Raw genomic sequence first — 23800 nt, forward strand, 5'->3', positions numbered from 1 at the left:
TGTTTTTCTTTAACTAAATTTCAAACTTTGTTTACAGTATTTTTTCTTTAATGACATAATTAATAAACAACAAAATTTGCAAATTTTAAGTCAACACTTGAGAAGTTTTGACAAATGAATCTATCTACATAACTCAAAACATCTATTAAGCTATAGAACATTACCTTCACCCCAGAAACTTCTCTCATGTGATATTTCTTTGCTGAGATTGTTTTTTTATCATGAGGAACTGCTGAATTCAGTAAATAATTTTTCTTCAACTACTGAAATGGTATTGTCTTTTTACTCCTTTATTTTATTAAGGCAGGACCAACTGATTGATTTTTTTTTAAAGATTCCACTTCTTGATCTTAAACTATACTACAAGCCATAGAAATACAAACAGCATGTTATAGGAACAAAAACAGACACACTGCAATGAAATGGAATTGGGAGCCCAGAAATAAATCCACATATGTGCAATTATTTATGACAAAGGAGCCAAGATCATACAATGGAGAAAAGATAGTCTCTTCAATAAATGATGTTAGGAAAACTGCACAGCCACATGCAAAAGAATAAAACTAAATTACTATTTTACACCATACAAAAACGTTAAGTTAAAATGTATTAAAAACTTGATTGTAAGACTTGAAATCACAAAATGCCTAGAAGAAAACAGGTGGCAAGTTCCTTGACTTATGTCTTAACAACGTTTTTGTGGATCTGACTCCAAAGATAGGAGAAATGAATACAAAAATAAACACATGGGGCCTTATCAAACTAAAAAGCTTCTACACAGCCAAGGAATCCATCATCAAAATGAAAAGGCAATGGGCTGAATGGGAGAAGATATTTGCACATCAAATATCTGACAAGAGGTTAATAATGAAAAAAATATAAATAACTCAAACAACCCAACAACAACAACAACAACAACAAACAACCCAATTAAAAGTGGGCAGAGGAATTACACAGACATGTTTATAAAGAAGACATACAGATGGCCAACAGGCACATGAAAAGATGTTCAACATTATTAATAACTAGGAAAATGCAAACCAATACCACACTGAGGTAATCACTTCATATCTGTTAGAATGGCTATTATCAAAAATACAAGAATAAGTGTTGGAGAGGATGTGGAGAAAAGGGACCACTTGTACACTACTGGTGGGGTTGTAAATTGGTGTGACTATTATGGAAAGCAGTATGGAGTTTCCTCAAATAATTAAGAATAAAACTACCATATAACCAGTTCTTCCATTTCTGGGTATTTATCTTAACACTATGAAAACACTAATTAAAAAGATATATGGACTCTTATGTTTATTGCAGCATTATTTACAATAGCCAAGATAGATGGGAAAAAACTAGGTTTCCATCAATGGATGAATGGATAAAAAATGTGGGTATAAACACACACACACACACACACACACACACACAATATACATATATACACAGTGGTATACTACTTGGTCATAAAAAAAGAATGAAACCTTGCCATTTACAACCACATGAATGGACTTTGAGAGGATAATGTTAAGTGAAATACCAGCAGAGAAAGATGAATATGTATGATTTCACTCTTATGTGGAATGTAATGGTAATAAAAAACAAACATATAAAACAAAGTAAAAACAAACTTACAGAGAACAGAGTGGTGGTTACCAGAGGGAAAGGGGGTTGAGAGGTGGCAAAAGAGGAAAGAGAGTCAATTGCGTGGTGATGGATAGTGACTAGACTTCCGGGTTTGATCTCTTTAGAGTGTATACAGATGTCAAATTAGAATTATACACCTAAAACTTACATAATAAGAAAATGAAAATAAACCCAAAGTGAGTAAAAGGGAAGGAAATAAATGTACGATACACTGTAGTGACAGAAAGCAAATCAATAGTTGCTTGGACTGGGAGTTGAGGAATATTGATCATGAAGGGATAGCACAGCACATTTTTGGGTTTGAGAATTTTTCTCTATTTTTACTGTAGTGGTGATTACATGTGTATATATTTATCAAAACTCATTGAATTTTATACTTGAAATGAATGTGTTTTATTGTATATAACTCTGCCCCATTAAATTTGATTTAAATTTGAAAGATCAAACTTTCTGTGAATATTAAGGAATATACATAAAATTAGTAGCAAAATATCTGTACCTAGGTAGTATTCAATAATTTTGCTTTGTGAATGATGCTCATACAAGTGCTTCATTGTGAGTGGGTATTTCTGAGCTGGTTGGACAATTCAGAATGGGAATCTTTGTTTGGTTATTAAATTTTTTTTTGGTAAAAACTAAGAGGCTCCTCTCTGTTAATCAAAAATTAATCCAGAATAGAGAGGGAAGGTAAGGGGGTGTACTATAGCAACTGGAATCATATCTTCATGATTTGGGGTAATGTGCCTTACTTCCACTCCCTTCTGATCCCAACCCTGAGATAAATAAATTATTTAAAGAAAAACTCTCAATCAATTCTGACGTTGGCCTTTTACTGTCAGGAGTACTTTTCACTGCAAGTAACAGAAAATTCAGCCAACAAATGGCTTATGGAAAAAGTTTATCTTCCCACTCAACAAGAAAATGTAGCAGTTGATGATGGCTTAGCAGCTCAAAGATATCATGTCTGGCATTTCTCAAGTTCTCTTGACCTTATCTTCATTTTCACCCTGCAGCTGCCCCTGCTCCAGACATCAGGTTCCAGTCATGAAGTGGCATCACCAGCTATTGCTGTCCTCTGTTCTTCTGATTACTCCAGCAGACTTCTGCCTCAGTCTCTGGCCGAGCATGTGACACGACCATCCGTAGCTGTAAGGGTGATTAGATAAATCGGCTTCTATGGAAGGAAGAAAGTTTGTAATGGATGCGGGCTAACCACCCAGGCTCCCTCACTAAGTGCTTGAGAACTTCTTCCTTAATGGGTTTTTTTCATCTTTTGCACAGTTAGAAATATACTCCCAGGAAGATTTACATAGCTGTGGGAGAAAAAGATATTCCAACTGGGGGAAAAAAAAAAAAAAAGGCCCCAGATAATAGGGAGTGAAAAACTTAACCCTACATGTAAGTAACTTATTTTAGGAATCTGGGAAGGCTAACGAATTGCCTCCCTAATTCTTCATCCACCATTTATGCCTGAATTTCCTGTTTCATCCTTAATAATCCATTTATTCTAATTAACATAGAGAGAACATCTCCAGTGTAACAGCTGAAGATATTAACCAGAATCTTTCAATTACCTGTGAAGTAAATTTTAGAGAGGATTAGGGAAAGCATTAAGGTACTAAGGGGTACACTGTGGGAACCAAAGGCATATTTCATCCCCTTGACAATTTTGTTCTAAACAAGTCTTTATACGTCTATAATCCATCATAATGGTTTATACATTATCTATTCCTCTAGTAGCCAGTAATTGAATTATATTCTTTGCTTTCTTTTTTTAAGAGAGTAGGTATCAACCAATACATGCCCCTAGCTTATTGCCTATTATGCTCCTATAGCAACCAGAGTGCTTTTCCTTGCTAATCCCAAAATATGCTGCACACTTTTCTGCTTACACATTATTGCTCAAGTATGTCTCCCCCTAAATGCCCTATTTCTCTTTATCCACTGAAATCTTGCTCATTAGTCATTGCTATTTTCATGTACTCCCTTCTTTGTTCATCCTTTTTCGAGTTTATCAGATGGAGTTTCTTGGCAGGGCACTAAGCACATACTGCCTGGTGTGACAGATACTGTGTTATAGCCCTATTAAGCCTTAAGGTCCTTTATCTCAGAGAGTTACAATTAGCCATCTCTAAAATACCTTCCATGACAACTTTCATATTACAAGCACTTCATTTTTAATGTATTTGTTTAACTCCTATTGTATTTTAGTCTATTTGTAGAATAAATGAAATAATACTGTGCCTTGAAAAATTATTGGCTTAAACAAATCGAAAATCTAAATCCCCTCCAGCATCATCAACAAATGGTATGTGTACATTTTTAGTAAAAGGCAAAAGATTTATACAATCTGAAGAGAAACCAGAGTATGATATGTGTACATTTTTAAATGAACAACTCACTTTGACATTTGTGTTTGAGTTATTGCTATTGTTATATTTTAGATATATCATTAAAATCATAAAGAAAGGTCAGTATTCTCTAGAATAGATAGAAAAAGTTCTGAACATTTACCACTAAAAATGTGATGAGTAGTAATGTATTTAGATAACTTTCCTAAAGAGCTAAATTGTCAATCTTGGTTACTTGCTATGACTGGTCTCTGTGATGTTATTGTAGCCATTCCTCCGTTTGGTGATAGCCAGTAGCTGAACTGGATTCTTCTTTCTTTGCCAAGGGTGTAGAGGGCTAAATAAAAATGGTGTTTCTATATAATAGTAATAACATGTAATTTTTTGGGAGGTCATTTGCTCCAGGAAAGAAGTTTCAAAGTTTAGGTCACCTGTTTTTCACTGAGTCTTAACTCAGAACAGACCCACACTAAGTGGAAGAGCCATTCTGTCAATAGTTCTCCGACTATTGGCCAAAGAACTATTGGTGGGTTCTGAGGGCAACGCAAAGAATTGTTACTCCCAAGTCCTGCTGATTGATGTCTAAAGTGTTGCCAATACACTAAATGGAGACCAGTCTAATCAAATCCTATGAACAAAATATCACTGGGAGAATATAAATTATTTAAAAATTTAATGCAAATAAATGGCAATTTACAATTTTTTTTTTTCAGTTAGGAGCATGTCTATCCAGACACTTCAACCATTTGAAGGGACATAGATTTTTTTGTTTGTTTTTTTTAAATAGATTCCTTTCTATTTTGTTTCTGATGCAGTGATTTGTCACCCACAGAATTTAGGAATTCTATAAATTTCAGGATCCAAATTTGTCTTAGGCTAAGAATAAAAAATTGCTAATGATTCTAATGAAGTCTAAAGTTATTCTTGAATTAAAATGATGTTAAACTAACTAAAGGAGAAATTTCATCCAGTAATTTCAAAGGTGTAAGCCTGTTAATTTACCCTCTCCTGATATAGCATGTGAGCCCCCAAGGAGAACCCTAGAAAAGTCAAATGAAGGAGGAGACATTTTAGATCACTCCAAGAATTCACAGTGAAACTAAATGCTGCTCATCTCCACCCCAGCAATAAAGATCTTCTAATTACAAAATTTCCATCTAATCTCTTTTCAGAATCCTAGCCTACAAATATTGTCTTCCCTTTCTTCTCCTTGTTCAGGGTTGGCTTCCCCTCAGCTCTGTCATGCTGTCTTTATTTCAAGAGAAGGTAAGGAAGAGAAGGATTCCTTACCTTCTGAAGACTGATTTACTATTTGAGAATGGTCTTTCTTTTGCCAGAGTGTCAACAGATTATCCAAGACTGTGTTTCTGAAATAGCTGAAATCATTTTCAGGCCAAACTCCATAAACATTACATTTTATTATCCTAGAAAGAACCACAAGACATTAGTCGCTGGTAGTTGCATTCCTACATTATGAAAGATTTTTATTACTTCTGTTTCTATATTTACAAGGGTGCCGCAGTTTTCTCAACATTATTTAGAACAACTAGTCATCGTGCTTCTAGACTGTCATCTGCTCTGTACCACCAAAATTCTGATAAGCTCAGTGGACACATCAGAAGTGCCTGGCTCTGAGTCAGCTGGAGTTTTGTGCAGCCTTTACCTCTGGTCTGTGGTCAGTGGAGAGGTCGAAATGTTTCAGTTCTTCAATCTCCAAGGCATGTAAGTATGAGAATCCACCAACGAGGATCCTTGGCTCCACCTTCTATAAGTGATCATTCCTGAGAACAGTCTCCTTCCACTTCACTGCAGTGTTCTTGGAAGGCCCTCAGTAAGGTCAATCCCACAGTGACAAGAAAATGTATCGCCTTACTCGCCTAAAAAAAAGACCCAGTAAACATATGGGACATTTTATATTCTGCCTTTGTACGCTCGCATTTATATTATGATTATTTTTAATGCTCTTAGATTCTTTTAAAATGAGATGATAAATAATATTTTAAAATATAATGGTGTAATTTATGTGACAATGTCTTTAAATTTTCACATTTAAATTTATTATTATAATTTTACTGTTTTTTAAAAATTCTCACCCGAGAACATGCTTATTGATTTTTAGAGAGAGAGGGGAGAGAGAGAGAGAAGGAGAGAAATATCATGTGAGAGAGAAACATTGATCAGTCACCTCTCGCACACTCCCAACTGGGGACTGAACCCACAACCCAGGTGTGTGCCTGGATTGGGAATTGAATGGGTGACCTTTTACTTTGCAGAATGATGCTCTAACAACTGAATCACAGTGACCAGGACTTTTTCCCCCCTGTTTTATACATAGTATTACACTAAGCATTTTATTCTTAATGATTTGTTTGTTTGTTTGTTTATTTTTGGCCTTACCTTGGGTTTGGATATTAAAGTACTAACAGAGGTTTTTGAACTTTTGTCACGGGGAGCGCAGCGCTCCCAGATCTGAGGGTTACCGTCCGGGGCAGCTGAAATGGGAGCAGGGACTCTGAATCCCGCAGAGCCCGACCGTGCCACGGATGGGGGAATAAACACCAGTCGTGGCCAACATTTTTCTGTTTGCCAGGAGAGGGGACGTGGTACATCCCTCTAGTGGGGAAGGCCTAGAGTCCCTTTGTTCAAAGGCTTTTATTGAAAAGGTTATCAGTGGGGCAAGGTAATAGGAATGCACAGGTTATCTCATTACATCCATATGTTAATGTTTACAGAGAATAGGATATGCCTTGAAGAAAACAAATGGCAGGAACACACCGATTTATATGGGTGATTTATATGGGTCCGAGAGGACCCATATACTATGGGTCTAGTAAACAAGAGAGATAGTAAACAAGAGAGATGACTAAAGAGGTGAGTGTAGTAAACATAAGAGTGCCTAAGGGTATAGAGTAGGATCTGTGAACAATGTAAATTTCCTTCCCAGCATGAGCTGGCTGTAGCTTCTGAGGGAAGAACAAAGCACACATTAAAGAATTTACTTTTAGACCTGATTTCCCTGGGAACTGCCACATCTGGTTTAGGACTGACTCCGGTATTCTTTCAAGCCTGAGCCAGGTGTGGGGAGAGAGGCGCCAAGAAAGAAGGAGACTGCTTTTGGATAGAATGAGGGCTCCAACCATGCCTAAGCCAAGCGAGCTGAGGTGTACGGGCCTTCTTACCCTTTCTCTGTGTCCACCAATTTCTTGTCTGCTGCCAATAACGGCCGCTATCTGTCTTATGTTGTTATCTCTGCATGAGATAACTTACTTATCATGGATTACGGACTGTTGGACCATTGAATGGCAAAGCAGAGAAGCCAAAGAAGAGAAGCTGGAACTACGCCCCTGCCAGGGGGCACAGATTACATCTCCTCAGGCGCCTGTTTCTCCAAGGCCTCCCTGATTATTTCCAGCCTTGGGGCCCTCATGCCTGGGAGAGGGTGTGGTTACAGTTCCTGAAACCAGACAGGGAGTTTCCCAACAAGCTTTCTCTCCCCTCTTATCATTACCCTGAGGCTCTTTGAGAGTAGAATTGAGAATAAAATAGAGGCAAGGAGCTTCTGGCTTTCTAAGCAATGGTCTACTGGTTCCACAGAACAAAACAGGAAAAAGGCTGCTATGTGCTGACTTTCAGACCTGGCTCATCTGACACTAGCAAAGGAGAGGGTCCCTCTGGGCACCAGGACAGGTCTCAGTGTCTATGGCTTTTTGGAGACAGTGGAGTGAACAGTAGGTACTTCTCATTTTGAACTCAGAAGTAGAAACTTCCTTGTATCTACTTTGTCTTTAAGTGGCTTAATACCCTTGGATCATGAGCTGTGTGTAGTTTGATATAAGAAGTGAAAGCAGGTTAGGCAATAGGTCTTAGGCTTTGCCTCCTTGCTTTCCTACCCTACTGGTCTGTGAGACCATCTCAGTACTTATATTCATGGAGATGGTTATTATTTAGTACTATAAATAAATTTTCCTTTCTGTCACCTCACCTTTTAACTATACCTCTGCACTGGCTCACTTCCCCAGCCCACCTCTGATTTCAGCCATGCTTGTGACGGGAGTTCAGCACAACCTTAGAGTCGCCTTGCACTCACAGCATCCCACTCCCAAAGTGCACCATGTGTCTTTCCACTTTCTGTTTCATGTTATTTTCCAGCTCGTCAGGAGCCCATAAGACATTGCTTGGCCCATGCACCAGCCAGTTCAGAAATTTAGGGTGGTTCATTTTTGTCAACAAATATGGGACAAGAGCTGATGTTTAAGGATCACAGCCTCCCATTCTTTGTCTTATTAAGTGACAATTCTAGGACATATTTTGCATGCTTCTCGTGGTGTTTTCATTACCAATAGGAGAGACTTTGATAATGTTTCCTCATATGTTCTTCTCTTCTTGTCTGACTCTCCGCATTACTTCACCCCTATATCCTGAATCATACCCCAAATAAAAAATCCTCACCCAAGTTCTTGTCTCAGCCTCTGCTTTCAGGGAACTCAGATCAATTCAGTTGGCAGAGAAGTGGTCCTTAAGAGAGAGCACTCAAAACTGGACCACAGAAATGGGTCACACACCCACCATAAGCAGTCAGATGGCTTTAATGGTAGTAAGCAGAGAGGTGATGACCTCTAAGATGGCCATAATTCCTGGCAAGTTGTAGCATTGCAGTTACCAAAATGTCCACCTGTATTTGATTCAGAAGAGTTACAGATACATGGAGACATGATGGTGTATAGCAGAGATCAGCTTGCTGTAAAGCTATTGGCTAAATCTGATCCATTGCCTAATTTGGTACATTAAATTTTTTGAAACAAAGACATGTACTTTAATTATTGCATGGTCTGTGGCAGTATGTGGCCCCTTATGGAAAAATTTGCCAACCTTTAGTGTGGAGCATGGGTTAATCTCAGCCAGACTGGATTGCATATGTATTGATTACATGTTTATCTAGAGTTGTCTGAAGCATGGTAACTGATCCTTAAGCAAAACTACAGCATGAACTGAGATAAACTATATTGGGCAACCATGAGTCTGTGAGTTGTTTGGGGACAGTTGAATGGGTTGAACAGAAAATATGTTTGGGTTATTATAAGAACTATAATTAGCAGGCACCCAGAGATTTAAAAAAAAAACAACCCTCACAGGAGAGATAAACTTGGTCATGTAGTGGCAAATGACTTACTTACTAGTGAATGAGAGAGTCCCATGTAATTTTCTTTCAAATTCCATCCCATGTAAATAAGGATGAGTGAGGGAGAAGTCATTATCAAGACTCTTCTTCTTTCCAGCAATATGGCTCAGCTAGCATACTTATGCCCTTATATGGAAACAAAGATATTTGATTTAAAATGTGCAGGACTTAGATACTACAATATTCATGGCAGATTAAAATGTGGGGTCTTTGGAAAGCTCCAGTAAGAGACTCACAGTTTATACTTGTAGGAATAAAGGATATGCTTTTCTGGCAGAGAACTCTGCATCATACGAGAAGCTGGTCCTGATGTCATACATGACCCTAGAAAAGACTAAGTGTCAGGTCTTGAGACATCAAATACATTACTATAAACCCAAGCTGCCCATCATGAGCTAGGCAGTGTCAGACCCATGCAGTAACAAGACTAGATGGGCACAGAAACAATGCATTGTACATATCTCATATTGGTTCTCACAAGTCCAGGAAGCACAAGTAAGTTCTTTGAATTGGTATCCCAAACTCCTCTGACACCTACATTTATTGAAAAAATGCTTCTTCCTCAACTTGCCGCATGTCTCATGGAAAATTTCTTAAGGCCATCTGAAGGAAGAGGAAGAAACTTGGGACTAACTCACAGATGAGTTAATGACAATGTTTGAGTTGTAATATAAGTGCTATGGAACTATAACCCCACTCAGGAATGTCCTGAAAGACAGTAGTGGGGGCACCCACCAAGTTGGAAAATATTTTAAGTGGTACACTTGGCATCCCTTTTGTGGTTAGAGAAATAGCTCATGGTAAGAATACTAGCCAGTAGCAAGTAGCTAGGAAGGAGCAAGATCCAGGAAAAGATCTGGGAAAGTGGCATGAAAATAGATTTTTGCGGGGGGAATGGACACAGATTGTGAGGACTTTATATGAGCATTATGCCTGCATAGAGTATCCACTACAGAGAAGTCAATCAATAAGGAGACTAATACAGTATATGTTAGCCAGTCTCTACCGTTAGGTGCCCCACTGTTTGCACAGAGGACCCTTGAAGGTAGGTGTGGTAACAGTGGTGGAAGTTCTCCATGGGTCTAAGGCACAGGATCCCTCTCATCAAGACTGATTTAGTGATTGCCATGGTTGAGTTTCCAATTTGCTAGCAAAGAGACCAACACTGGGCTCTTAATATGGTACAACTAACTTTGCATTAAAAGCAATTTAATTATATAAAATCCCTTCTACCCTATAAAGGGCAATGATTTATTCTTAACAAAATTATTTATGTTAGATTTAAGTTTGGTTCCTCTACACATGGTGTCTTGGTCAGCATCACCATTTGAGAGCTTACAGAATAAGTCATCTATCAGCAATATACACCAAACATGTTGTTTCACACTAAGTGACCCATTTTATGATAAAAGAGGTAGAACACTGTGTGCATGGCAGTGGACTCTACTTGTCTTACCACATGCCTCACCCTCCTAAGGCAAATGACATATTAGAATAGTGGAATGTTCAGGTCAAAGCTCAACTAAGGTAGCAGCTTGAGGTTAACAGTGGATAAGTTCTGGGGTGTTAGTTTGGGGTGCTGTCTTCCAGAATATGGTCTGTGTGTTGAATCAACAATAAGTATGTGAGGCTGTCTCCCCAACAGGTAGACTTGATGGGTCAAACAAGCAAGCGGTGGGAGTAGGATTGTTCTCTTTCATCATCACTTTTGGATATCACTTGTGGAATTTGTGCTATCTTCATAACCTGAACTTCTGCTTTCTCAGAGGCTCTAGTTCCCTTGGAAGAAAGGCTTTTGCTAGAGGACAGAGAAAGAATTCTATTGGTTCCAGATACCATCAAATGAACAGCAAGCAAAGAATGAAGTGGCTGAAAAGATGGGAGTGATCTGCCTGACTTGTACTGTTTCTATACAATGCAGGTAGAGAGGAAGGTATCTGGAACTCAGGGAACCCTCCAGGTACATCTTTTGCTGTTTCCATGCCCTTTATTAATAATGAGCAGACAATCAACAGTATTCATTTCCTGACAATAGGAAGACAACTAAGGGCTTAGATGTCTCAGGGATGGTGCTCTGTATCACTTTTCTCCAGGACATCTAGAGAAATTGGAGTGTGACAAGAAAGGGGGAGTGGAGGAGGAAGATAATGAGTATCGCTTGTTGCCTTGGGCCAGTTGTGACAACAAGGACATCAGTTTTTTCACCTAATCCCCCAATGCTAAGTCTTCGCAGATATAGCTAGCCACCCCCTTGATGCAGGGCCTGTGACATATTAGATTTAATGGAGAACTTGAGCAGATTGACAAGATACAGGATATGGATTGTATCAGACAAATGTTGTGCGTTATATTCTAAGGCTCACATCTTATACCAGCTAATGTAGTGGTAACCAAATCTGCTTTGATTTTGACAAGCTTCATGTGGGCTTTGTGATATGTACTTCTTGATTTCTGCTCCTTGGTTTCTCTGATTGCCAGAGCATGCGATGTCTGTGGATATTAGTTCGAAACTCACGGTATGCAATTAGAAAGTGCAGGGGAATTAAGGATTTGGGGGACACGATTGATCAATGAAATATAGGAGCTCAAGCTGAAATGCATCCCTCTTTTGTCTCCTGGGCAGATAGCTCTGAAACATATTTCCCAGTATTTCTTGGACAGTCCCATAAAATCAAGCAACAGTTATCCAAAGCAGTGAACATCTTTATAACTCATGCTTCCCTTGCTTTTTCTCCTTCCTTTTTTAGTCCCCCTGTCCCTCACACTTGCTTCCTGGTTCATATTCTCAAATAAGCCACCTACATGCAAGCCTTTATCTCAGAATTAGCTTTAAGAGGGGAAATATATGTTAGACTTATTTACTGATATGCTTTTATCCCTATTGTATTGTAAATTTCTTGAGGGTAGAAATCACAGTGCTTGATGGGTATTTATTGAATGAATTTAAATAAGAAAAATTCAATGCACATAAATAATTTCCAAGTATAGCGTAGGCATAATCTATTGTCATAACAAAGTAAAGCATAAATATCCAAGGAAATTTAATTTGTCTTAAAGGGCTCAATTACTTGTTAAAACAAAGTTGGCTGTTTTTACCATTGTCAACTGTCTTAAGTCTGTAAGGCAAAGGACAGTTAAATAGGTCAATAGAAGATGGAATATCTGAGGATTAGCTGCCATGATGTGGCCTCACTTGGAAAATAATTAAACATAATAAAAATAATTAAAATTAAAAGAAAATTGCCAATTACCAGAGTTAGGTATGTTGTCACACATAAGGGGTAAGTGCTACTCTGATTAATATAATTGCAACACTTACAATCATAGCTGACATTTATTGAGAACCAAGCATGTGATAGGCATTTTTCAAGGTGTTTTACTTGAATTCTTTCAGTCTTTACAGTTTCATATGTAGAGACTTATAATTTTTATACATATGGAAACTGAGGTATGGAAATATTATATAACTTGCCTAAGTTTACACAGTGGAAAGATGTGTCAAGATACAAACTTAAACTCTGACTTTAGAGCATGTGTTGTGTACCATTGTAGTACAGCTGAAAGATACATATGGATGATCTATTAATTCTGCACAACAGCTCAAGTTCATATCTAAAAGTCTGAATTAATATCACTTTTAAATCTCAGACCCAAGATTCCTGACTCCATTGCAAGCAAAACCAGTTTCATATAAATTAAAAGGTAATAAGAATTACCTAGATACAATATACAGAGAAGCCTCAGTGTATGCAATATTTTTATTATGACATCTATTATTAAATGTGCAAATATGAAATGTACCAAAAGGTATGTACCTAGAGCTGTCTGAGTTCCAAACTTGTGCTTTTGTTGACTCTACCACATGAGTATAAGTTAATAGGAAAGATATAGTCTGTAACTTCAGAGACCTGGCTTTTAAAGTCAGTATAGCCATCAATATTTTAAACAAATAATTTGGGCTCCTGTATTTTAATTTTCTTCAGTCATCTCATGGTAGCCTGCTCTCCACCTAACCACAGGGTTCTTACAAGATTAAAATGAATGTTGCTTGAGAAAGCTGAAAGACCTATGTAAGTGTTTAGCACTATTCATGATTACTTTCCATCATTCAACTTCTAGATATTAGGCATCTACTATATAACCCCACACTATTAATTGTATAAAATCATCTTTTCTATAACGAAAATAGTCTTTGGACCAAAAATGTTATATGACCCTTGGGGTTAATGCAATATTTTCAGAGATGACACAGTGGAAAAAAAAAAAAAAAGCTTAAACCTCTGAGAATGCATAAATGTTTTCTTTTCCTCTCTTTTAACATTAAAGAAGTCACTGGGTGTTTTGGACAAATGCTCCTTTGGGCAAGGTTTATTGCCTCACCGGTGGTTCAGTTTCTCTTCTCTTGGAAACTTGGTGATGGTTTTTGTAACCAAAGTCCTTAGAACACTTGTCCGTGATGCAGGAACAACAAACGTCAAGTGTAGCTGTTGGTCAGATTTCTATTTGTCTTCCAATCCAATTTAGCTGCCACAAGAATGGTGAGCCTCCTCTCACACCAAAACATGGGCAATTTCCACACAAATGCTACAGAAGGATGCTCTGTGTTCTCTTCACATTGGGGAGGTGCAGGGAAAGGATTCAGTCACCTCAGTGGGGAGAGAAATAGAAGACTATTGGAAATCTAATTGGAGCTAAAACATAAGAGGACTGAACTCTAAAGGGCAGGTACTGAATCTCCTTTATTTCTCAATTCCCAGGAACTTGAAAAGCACTTTGTAAACATTTTAGTAAATTATTTTAAAGGAAAGATTAAATAGACATTTAGTTTGAGGAAATTCATTCCATCGCACAATAAGGGGAATAATTGTGAGGTTCAATTTAGAAAATCAGGATTCAGGTCTGGTTTCTTCTCCTTGTAGTTGGGGTATTTTGTTGAACTTAATGCCTAACACTTCTCATCTGTGAAATGGAGATGAAACTAACCTCCAAATGGCTGACAGAGAAATCTGTATAAAATGCAAATTTTCTCTTGCTTTAAAAACTTGTAGTCTCCAAGATCGGGTCTAGGTTCCCAGTGAACCTCTCTCTCTCTCTCTCTCTCTCTCTCACACACACACACACACACACACACACACACACTGACTCACCCCCCCTAGTGTGACCTTTGGCTTTTTTTTTGACAAATAAACCCTTAAAGCTGCAAAGTAAAAGAAGTGGAGGACTTATAAGACATAAGAATTAGCTGAAAAGAACAGTCGTGTGTATGTATGACAGAATAGTTCTTACACTATCAGGTCAGTGATGGAGCTCCATATGTTAGGAATGCATCCATTGCAAAGAATAGAAAACCCCACTACAGTGACTGAAATAGATTGGAAGGAACATCTAGTGCAAAAGCCCTGAGGAGGGAAGCAGCCGGCACGTTCCAGGAAGCAAAGCAACCAGTGAGGGTTACAAAACAATGTTGGAGAATAAAGAGGGGCCTGATCAAATTATGCACAGCTCTGAATGATGCTCATAATAATCAGCTTGTATTTTACGCTATGTGCTATGGGATAAGGTTGAAAAGATTTTAAGCAGATTAGAATAAATACAATAGGAGATAGGAAGGAATCAAGGTTTCGCTAATCAATGGAAGGGTGGGAATATTCACTCATGGTGAAGGTCGAGAGAATGGACTTGTTGGTTGTGGGAACAAAGGAAAGGAAGTCAAGTTTTATTTAGATATGTTACAGATGCGTATGAGACATTGCTATTGAGAGGTTTAGTCTGGATTTCAGGAGTTAGATGTAGGCTTGAGAAAGCCCTCCTTTTCCCACAGAGTGAGGGGCTGCCTTCTGGTGTCTACCATGGGGGATTTTAAACTCTTCTTCTGCAGTCGTAGGCTGCCCAGGAAATACCACTGGGGCAACTCAGCAAAGTGAGAGACAGCTCAAGGGGATGGAGCTCCCCTAACAAAGCAGCTTTTGCTTATTTTCTGGTTCTTTAAGTATGCTTTCTACATAAGGATTCCAAATAAGATGCCACTTTAACAAATGTTTTATTTTAACAAATTTTAAGTTTCACTTTAACATATTTTAACATGCTTTATTTTAACAAATGTTTGAAAGTTACATCATAATAACAGCTACCATATACATAATGCTTACTATATGCCAGACTCTGTATAAACATGTACACCACACATACATTTGATATCTATGTATGAGATACATATACTAATTTAAATTACAACACCACCCTGGTAATGTAGATACCATTATTAGCCTTATCTTAGGGTGGGGGAACTGAGGCAGAGAGCTTAAGTAACTTCCTTGTTCTCAAAGCTAGGAAGAGGCACAGTCAAAGTTTGGTTGGACTCCTCACTGCTACCACACTACCACAGACTTATATTGAAATTGTCTAACAAGGTCCATAAAAGTTTACCCCACTTTGCTGCCTCATGGCTTTTAAAAATACCCCAAGCAGCCTATACCCCAACTAGCCTGGATCGTGACTATTCCTTCAAGTTATTCACATTCTTGCCTCTGCCCCTTTGTTTAGTCTATCCTTCAAAATCCAGCTTGTTTGACTCCTCACATTCTGAAGCCAGAGCAAATCACAACCTCCTTTGACCTTTTAGAATGTTTTGTTCACAGTCCAATTACATCAATCATGATTATTTGTGTACTGATTTATATTCTACCTTTACCACACCCGCACAGATTGTGAAAGCTCTAAGGGCAACAATGTACTTACCTCCCCTATGTAACTGAATGTCATTAGGTTTCTTTGCTTCTCAAATTAATGGTTCACTTCTCAAAATACATATAGGCACAGAAACAACTATAAGCCTTGAAACACAATTGCTATAAAGAACTAGTACTTCACCGATTCTCAAATCTAACTATTTAGGTTCTGCCACTTGCTTCCTAAACTTAGAGAAGTTGTTTAACCTCCCTTTGCCTCAGTCTGTATGTTTGTAATATGCAGATAAAATTACCTAGCTCATAATGCTCTTATAAACATTAAATAGGACACGGGATGCACTTCAAACAGTTACTGGCATATAATATTTGATAAATGTTTGATGTTGTTATTATTGTTACATTATCTTTGTTATGGAAATATATTCCAATGTATCCCAGAAGATTATATTTTGTATTTCCAGCACTTATAACTACGAATGGCATTAAATGTTTTTTAATGACTGATTCAATTAATGAATAGACTACACCCACTGTACCATTCATTAATACAACAAATATTTATTAATATCCATAACATTCTATTGTCATGATAGTTTCTGGGGTTGCATGGGTGAACCACATAAGTAAGGTTTCTCTTTTCTCAGGGATTTTAGCCCCACTGGATAGGACTTGGGTGGAATTAATAAATAAATAGGAATTCCATCATAAGATCATGATAAACAGTATGGTAAGGGAAGCATAGAGTGCTATGGGAATAGATGAAAGATCCCTCTCATATTTAGGGGTTATAAATGTTACCTAAATTAATACCAGCAACTAGACAGATTAGCAGATCAGGGGAAAAGAGTATACAAGATTAGATATCTTCTTAAAGATAGCTCTTTAAGATGAGCTCTTAAGAAGAGCTCATTCAAAAAGTTTCAGAAGCCAGGGAGACCAAGGCTTATTGGAGGATCTTTAGTGTGATTAGATACGAAACAGCAGAAGGGGACAGGCTTGGGTCATGGGTAGACTCAGGCCATTTTAGTTAGTTTGGACTTGATTCCCAGAGCAATGGTTAGTTATTGAAGACCTTAATTAGAAGAATAAGTTGATCAGAATTGTTTTTTAACAATATCATTCTAGGTTCAGTGAATAGAACAAATTGGACAAAGACAAGACTGAATGCAGGGAGACCAATTTGGAGGCTCTTGTAGAAGTCCCGGGGATGAAGAGAGACTAGACTAAGTTGAGTGGAAATGAGAATGAAGAAACAAGGACTAAAGCTAAAACATAAAGGCTGGTGGGAGATTGGAAATGAGGGTTGGTGAAAAGGTAGATAAGCCTAGTGTGTGTGTGATGTTTTACTTTCTGAGAGACAGATGAATAGATAGTAGTACCTTGTAGGAAGATAACACACAATAGGCTGGAATTGATGGGAGGATGATGAGTTCAGGTTTGGATACAGTTTCAGTTGCTTATGACATTAAAAAAAAAAAGAAAAGAAAAAGGAGCTAGCTGAATTAACCCAGGGCTTGGGTTTTTTCAGGTAGTGATTGGATCAATTAGCAGCAAGGTGACTAAGGCTACTGTAAGAATTTAGTGACATGATAGTTTATGAAATCTACAATAAGTAGATAGAGATGAAAGAGTAAGGAGAAAGTCTGGATAACATAGATAAAACAGATGAGAGAAAAACAGAGAGGTATTAGAATGCAGGAACAATGACAATCTAGTAAGTAGGAAGACTGGAAGAAAAGTCATTATGGTCTAAACTATTGGAGTTGATAATGTCAGGGATGGACCCCTCCAGGTTGATGATAAGGACAAAATTTTAGCCATGAGAGTAGGAAACAGAAATGGAGTAGAGACAAAAGTCCACAGAAATGAGTAGATCAAGAAATGAAAGGGTCAGGGAGTTGGATGTGTTATACAAGGACATTTCATATTAAGATGATGGCAGAACTTGGGATGGGTAGGATGACTTTAAAATGGGAACAGAGTCTTTGGTCGATATGACAGAGCAACTGGACTGTTAGTAGATGACACCAGGGAGGGGAGATTGAGAGCGGGAGTATGGACAGCTCTCTGGGCTTTAAACTTTCAAAAGTTTAAAGTCTCTGGGGGAGCCTAGAGACACTAAATTTGAAATATCATTTTAGAAAAAAATATGAGCAGAGCAGATAATGAAGCTGCACAATTCAATTCACCAGGTGGTTATATTGCCAGAAACTGAGTAGAAGCAGATTTTTCATTTTCAGTTCCAACAGGTTGGGTCTACCTGGGAGACCTGAGCATCTCATACAGTTCATTTCTTCCCTGGCTTTGAAAAATTGGCACCTACGTTAGAAAACAGTGAATGAATGAAAACAGGAAACTCCTAATAAAAGTTTCTTCTTTCTGAAAGGCTATTTTTAAGATGAGGATTTTTTATTTTTTAAGGAAAAAAATGGCTCAGAGATTCCTGCCACCCCTTCAGAATCTAGGTGGAAGGAAATGCAAAAACAAATCAGTAAAAAGAATTGGAGATTCTCCGCTCTCTTGATGTGTTCCAAAATAAACACCATGGGAGATAGGGAAAACTCACAAGGCAAAGTTTTTATGATTCTAGAATGTTTGAGCTGGAAGGCACCCAGGTCAAATGGATCAGGGCTTTATATTCAATGAGGATGCCCTGGAGAGGCCAACAGGATGGAAGGCCAGCAGTCAGGCCTGAACACCACTGATCAGAAAACTCATGGCATATTTCTCACAAATGACCTTTTTCAATGCACAGAAAAAAAAAAAAAAGCCTCAATGATTCTAATGGTTTTTTAAAAAAAGAATCTTAGATAAGTTTCATTATGGAAAAATAACTCTAATCAGAATTTTAACAAAAATTATATTGCTTGTAAGACCTTGTTCATATAAATCTTTTATATTCTTGACTCTAAAACTGGGAAATAGCCCTGTGACTCTGGGATGACAAATACCCTGAAATGCAAAGCCATTTCCCTGTCAATGTAACTAGTAAACTAGAAATGATGCTAATTGGGAAATTCAAAATGATTTATTCCATTAATGTTATAACTTACTGTCTCATAACAAGTGCACAATATTCTGGTTCTTCCTTCTTTTCTTTGAACACTTTATTCACATATATGTAAAGTGTACCTAATGCAATAAATTAGACGAAAGAAGTGACACTTATTTGTTACTGACATAGGAAGTCAGGCAAATCTAAGTCTCTTTTCTTCACTATCAGATAATATGGCATAATTTGCTTAATTATATCTCTGAGTATATCTCATTTTGGCTTTGTTTTGGAATTCTAAAACATTTTCATTATTCTTATTAGCAGGACTCTTTATTCAAATTAAATCTTACCAGTTATGTAAAATAGTTAAAGACCAGATTTCCAATTGAAATAATAATGACACATGGCCTACATCTCTGCCCACATCCATCCCTGCTCCCTACCTCTCCCTCAGTCTTAAGGGTTTTGTGGAGCTGAGGTTGAAAACCAGTGACATATGGAGATCTATAAAAGGCATAGATAAATATTCTTAGACTAGATTATTTACACATACACACACACACTTCACATGTATTCACACGCAGGTATGTCTGAAAAAGGTACAGCCATTGTTAATTTAACAATAGTTTGCTTGACATTGATGTAACCTGACAGCCAAGGAGAGTGGACTGGAATGAGCTTGTGTGAACAATGATGACTTCACTGTAGTAGTCAGTGGAAGCAGTAGACACCATTGAGTGAATATGTATACTATGTGGCTGTTTCATTCAAAATGACTGAGCAATTAAAGTAACAAATCTATGTCAAATTTCATGTTAAGCTTGAACATTCCTCTGCGGAAACCATTTGGATGATTCAGAAGATTTTTGGGGATGAAGCAAGGAGTGCAATGCAAATAAAAGTGTGGCACAAATGCTTCAAAGATGGTAAAGAATCTGTTGAAAGTGATCTACATTCTGGAAGGCCTGAAATGAGCAGAACAACTGAGAACGTCGAATGTGTACAGGCCGCAATCAACAAAGATTGGCAACTAACAGTGCGAGAACTAGAAGCTGCTCTGGGAATTCCAAAAACTGTGCCTGAGATTTTGATGCAGGATTTTGGCATGAAACATTCCAAAATTCATTCTGTGGCTTATGCTACCAGAAACGAAGGGAACATCATGGTACAGTTGTTAATGACTTGATTCAAACCACTACCAATGAACCAGATTTTCTTAGGAAAGTCAGAACTGGAGATGAAATGGTGGGTTTATGGCTATGATCCAGAAATGAAGGCCCAGTCATCCCAATGGAAGTCACCTGGTTCTCAATGCTTGGAGAAAGTGCAGCAAATCTGCAGCAAGATCCCACAAAAAAAAAAAAAAAAAAAAAAAAAACCCAAACCACCCCCACAAAGGGGAAAAACAAAAACCCAAAAAAAAAAAAAAAAAAAAAAAAAAAAAAAACCCCAAAAAAAAAAAAAAAAAAAACCCTGTTAACTGTGTTTTTTGATTGGGAAGGTGTTGTGTACCATGAGTACACTCCTCCAGGCCAAACAATTAATAAGGAATACTATCTCAATATTCTTTGTCAGTTTAGAGAGACAGTATGATGAAAACAGCTGCAACTATGGGCAACTGGTGATTGGCAACTTCACCACAACAGTGCACCCATTCATGCATCACGTCTCGTGCAGAGTTTTTGGCAAAACATCAAATCGCCCACTTGACTCAGCCCCTCTTCGGCCCAGATTTGGCACCCTGTGACTTGTCTGGCTTTTTCAAAAACTAAAATCACCTTTAAGGGGAAGAGATTTCAGACTGTCGATGAGATTCAGGAAAATACAATGGGGCGGCTGATGGAGATTCCAACAAAGGATTTTATAGAGTGTTTTGAAGAGTGGGAGAGATGCTGGGAGAACTGTGTGAGGTCCCAAGGTACCTGATTTGAAAGGGAGTGAGGTATCATTGTCCTATGTACAATGTTTCTTGTACCTTGTATTTTCTTCAGTAAATGTCTCTATTTTTCATAGTGTGTGGCTGGATACTTTCTGGACACGATGTACTTATAAAAAGTACACATAAAGTGAGACCTGGCTATGTATTTAGAAAAAGCACCACAGAAGCCAAATAAAAAATATTATTCTGATGTATTTGGAAACATTGATGGAGACTGGATTTCAATAGTTTATAAGGGTTTATGGTACAATGCACGGCCTGGTTTATACCAATTGACACTGGCTTCTTTTGTCCAAGAGCTGGATTTTATTTATATTCTGGTCGGAACCTTTGACTCATATGATCAGACACCCACACAACCCACTTAGTTAAAAAAAAAAAACAGAGTGAAGAAGGTAGAGTGTTGCAGTCTTCTTTGTGGATTGTGGTTAGTGTAACAGGATCATGAACAAAAGGGTCACAAAACCACATGGTTTGGATGGGGAACACTTCAAAGTAGCAGCTGCCTTCAAACCAAAAGGGTTTATAGAGGCAAATTGAGCATATGGTTAGTTAGTGTCCTAAGATGACTTGGGGGAGGACTGGACCCACAGGAAAGGTAAAGGGCAGAAAAGAAAGATATCTTTGGCTAAACACCTACTGTGTGTCAGAGGCTTTATTTCTCCACAGCAGAAAGTAGATTATCTCTTGTTTATAAAAGAGGACATTGCAGTTAGGAGAGTTTGGTTCATTTGTCCAAGAGAGTACAACCTATGTTTGTTTTATCATTTCATACTATCTCCCTGTTCTTCTACAAACTAGCTAAGCATATTTCTATCTCAAGTTCTTTGCTATTTACTGTTCTTCCTGCCTAAATTCCCTTCCAACAAGTGTTCTCATATCTTATTGACTTGTTTTATTTATTTATTTTCATTTAATTTATTTTCTTTATTTTTTCAAATACATTCATCTCTGCCTTCCCCCTGCTGCTTTCCCCTGCCCCCTACCCCCCTCCCTCCCTCAATCCTTCCCCTTTGGTTTTGTTCATGAGCCCTTGCTATGCTTTCCCTGACTTATTGACTTGTTTTAAACAGGTCTCTGCTCAATTGTACCTTCTTAGTGGAGCCTTCTCTGATCACCATTCATAAGGTATTACTCCTTGTCATTATACACTTACTCTATTTTGGCATAGCATTTATTGCCACTTGATATTACACTACATAAACTCTAACTCCTTGGCTTATCATTTGTCTTTCATAGTAGAATATAAACTCCCTTAGAATAGGGACCTTTCTTGTATAATTTACTGCTCTAGCCTGACTACCTGGTATAGCATGTGTCTGGCACATAGTAGATGATCAATAACTATTTGCAGATGAATGAATAAATTAATGAATGTATACCAATAAATTAAATAATAATTAAATAACTGGTAGGAAATTTGGAGATTCTTTTCCAATTTTAACCATTTTACTATGTTAATTTTTATTTATTTATTTTTTAGAGAGAAGGGAAGGGAGGGACAAAGAGAGGGAGAGAAACATTGATGCGAGAGAGAAACATTCATTGGTTGCCTCTTGTATGTTTCCCGACCAAGGACCAGGCCCACAACTGATGTGCGTACCCTGACTGTAAATTGAATCTGCAAACTTTTCACTTTGTGGAATGCTGTCCAACCAACTGAGCCACACTAGTGAGCGTGATATTTTGTTAATGCCCCATACAAGTCACTTGACCTTCTTGGTCTAAAATTGTCATTTGTAAGATATTGTCTTACAGGTTGGGTGGCATAGTGGACAGCTTTTGGAGATATTTGTAAGAATACCTTTTTTTTTTCATGGTAATGGATCTGATATTCTTTGGGGCACCTGCCTCTTTCACATATTTACCAAACTGATTTGAGTAGTTTCTTCCTACCCTCATAAATATGGATAGGTCCTACTTGGTGTAAGTCAATTAGTGAAGACCATGATTCTGGCCAATGTAGTTGCCTAAGAAGTAGTCACATGCCCTGATACAGGCCAGTGAAATGAAAGAGATTTTTCTTTGTGACTTCTTGAAAAAAAAAAAAGAACTTTATACTTCTGAAAGTGTTATTAACAGAGATGATATTTTCTTTTGTGACACAAACAAATGACTGGGAAGGGATTCAGCAGAAACAGCTTGAGTTGTGGTTATGGTTTATTTACCCAATACCATCTCTAATAAGTGTCATATACTGTTTTAGACACTGAGAATATAATGGCTAATAAGAGAGAGAAGGTCTTTACCTCCTGGAGATTAACATTTTATGGAGAAGACAAAATAAATAATCAAATAAACTGTTAACTTCAGGTTGTGATACATGGTATGAGGAAAATTAAACTGTATCATATGATGAAGAACAAACTTTATCATAAGATAAAAGCCTTCTCTGAAAAGGGTTCCTAGGTATCCATATAAAATCTTCTTTGGCCCAAAGTAAATAAACATTCCTTTTTTTAATAAATGAATTGTATTAGTTTGAGTGATTTGTGGGCCTAATCAATAAAACTTAATGTAAAACTGTAAAATAAAAATTGTAATATGTATTGTGGCCAATAACATTGTGATATTATCATCCCTTATCATTTAAAATTTAACTTCTATCAAGTATTTCAGAAAAGGTCTTCTCTCACCTCACTGATTTGTACTGACTGGGTGTGACCATTCCTAAACCAATCACCTTGTCCAGGGTTATGGAGGTCACTAATTGGCTTAAGTCTACCAATGGACTTGAGGGTGGGCTCAATTCTACTGAACTGCCAACCTAATTATAACCAAGGAAGTGGTTAAATGGTGTTATAGAGGAATTATCATGAGAATAGCCAGAAAGATGGGGGATGGAAATAATATCGACCATGAAACCCACAACCCCTTCTCATACTATGTTACCAACACATTGAACATCTGGCTAAATATAACTCTAAGAAAAAAATGAGACATCCCGGGGGTCAGAACTCAGAGAAAACTCAAGACACAGATGCAATCAGGAGCTGATAACAT

The 23800-nt window shown here is 37.6% G+C and overlaps 1 pseudogene; it reads left to right on the forward strand.

Annotated features, from left to right (window-relative positions):
- The window catches only part of LOC129085131 (aurora kinase A-like), a 56222-nt pseudogene extending 53412 nt beyond the window's left edge, over nt 1–2810 (forward strand).
- Nucleotides 2811–23800: the final 20990 nt, after the last annotated feature.

This window comes from Pteronotus mesoamericanus, unplaced genomic scaffold (assembly GCF_021234165.1).
Source record: "Pteronotus mesoamericanus isolate MK-2021 breed Mesoamerican mustached bat unplaced genomic scaffold, CSHL_Meso_final scaffold_21, whole genome shotgun sequence".
Classification (NCBI taxonomy): domain Eukaryota; kingdom Metazoa; phylum Chordata; class Mammalia; order Chiroptera; family Mormoopidae; genus Pteronotus; species Pteronotus mesoamericanus.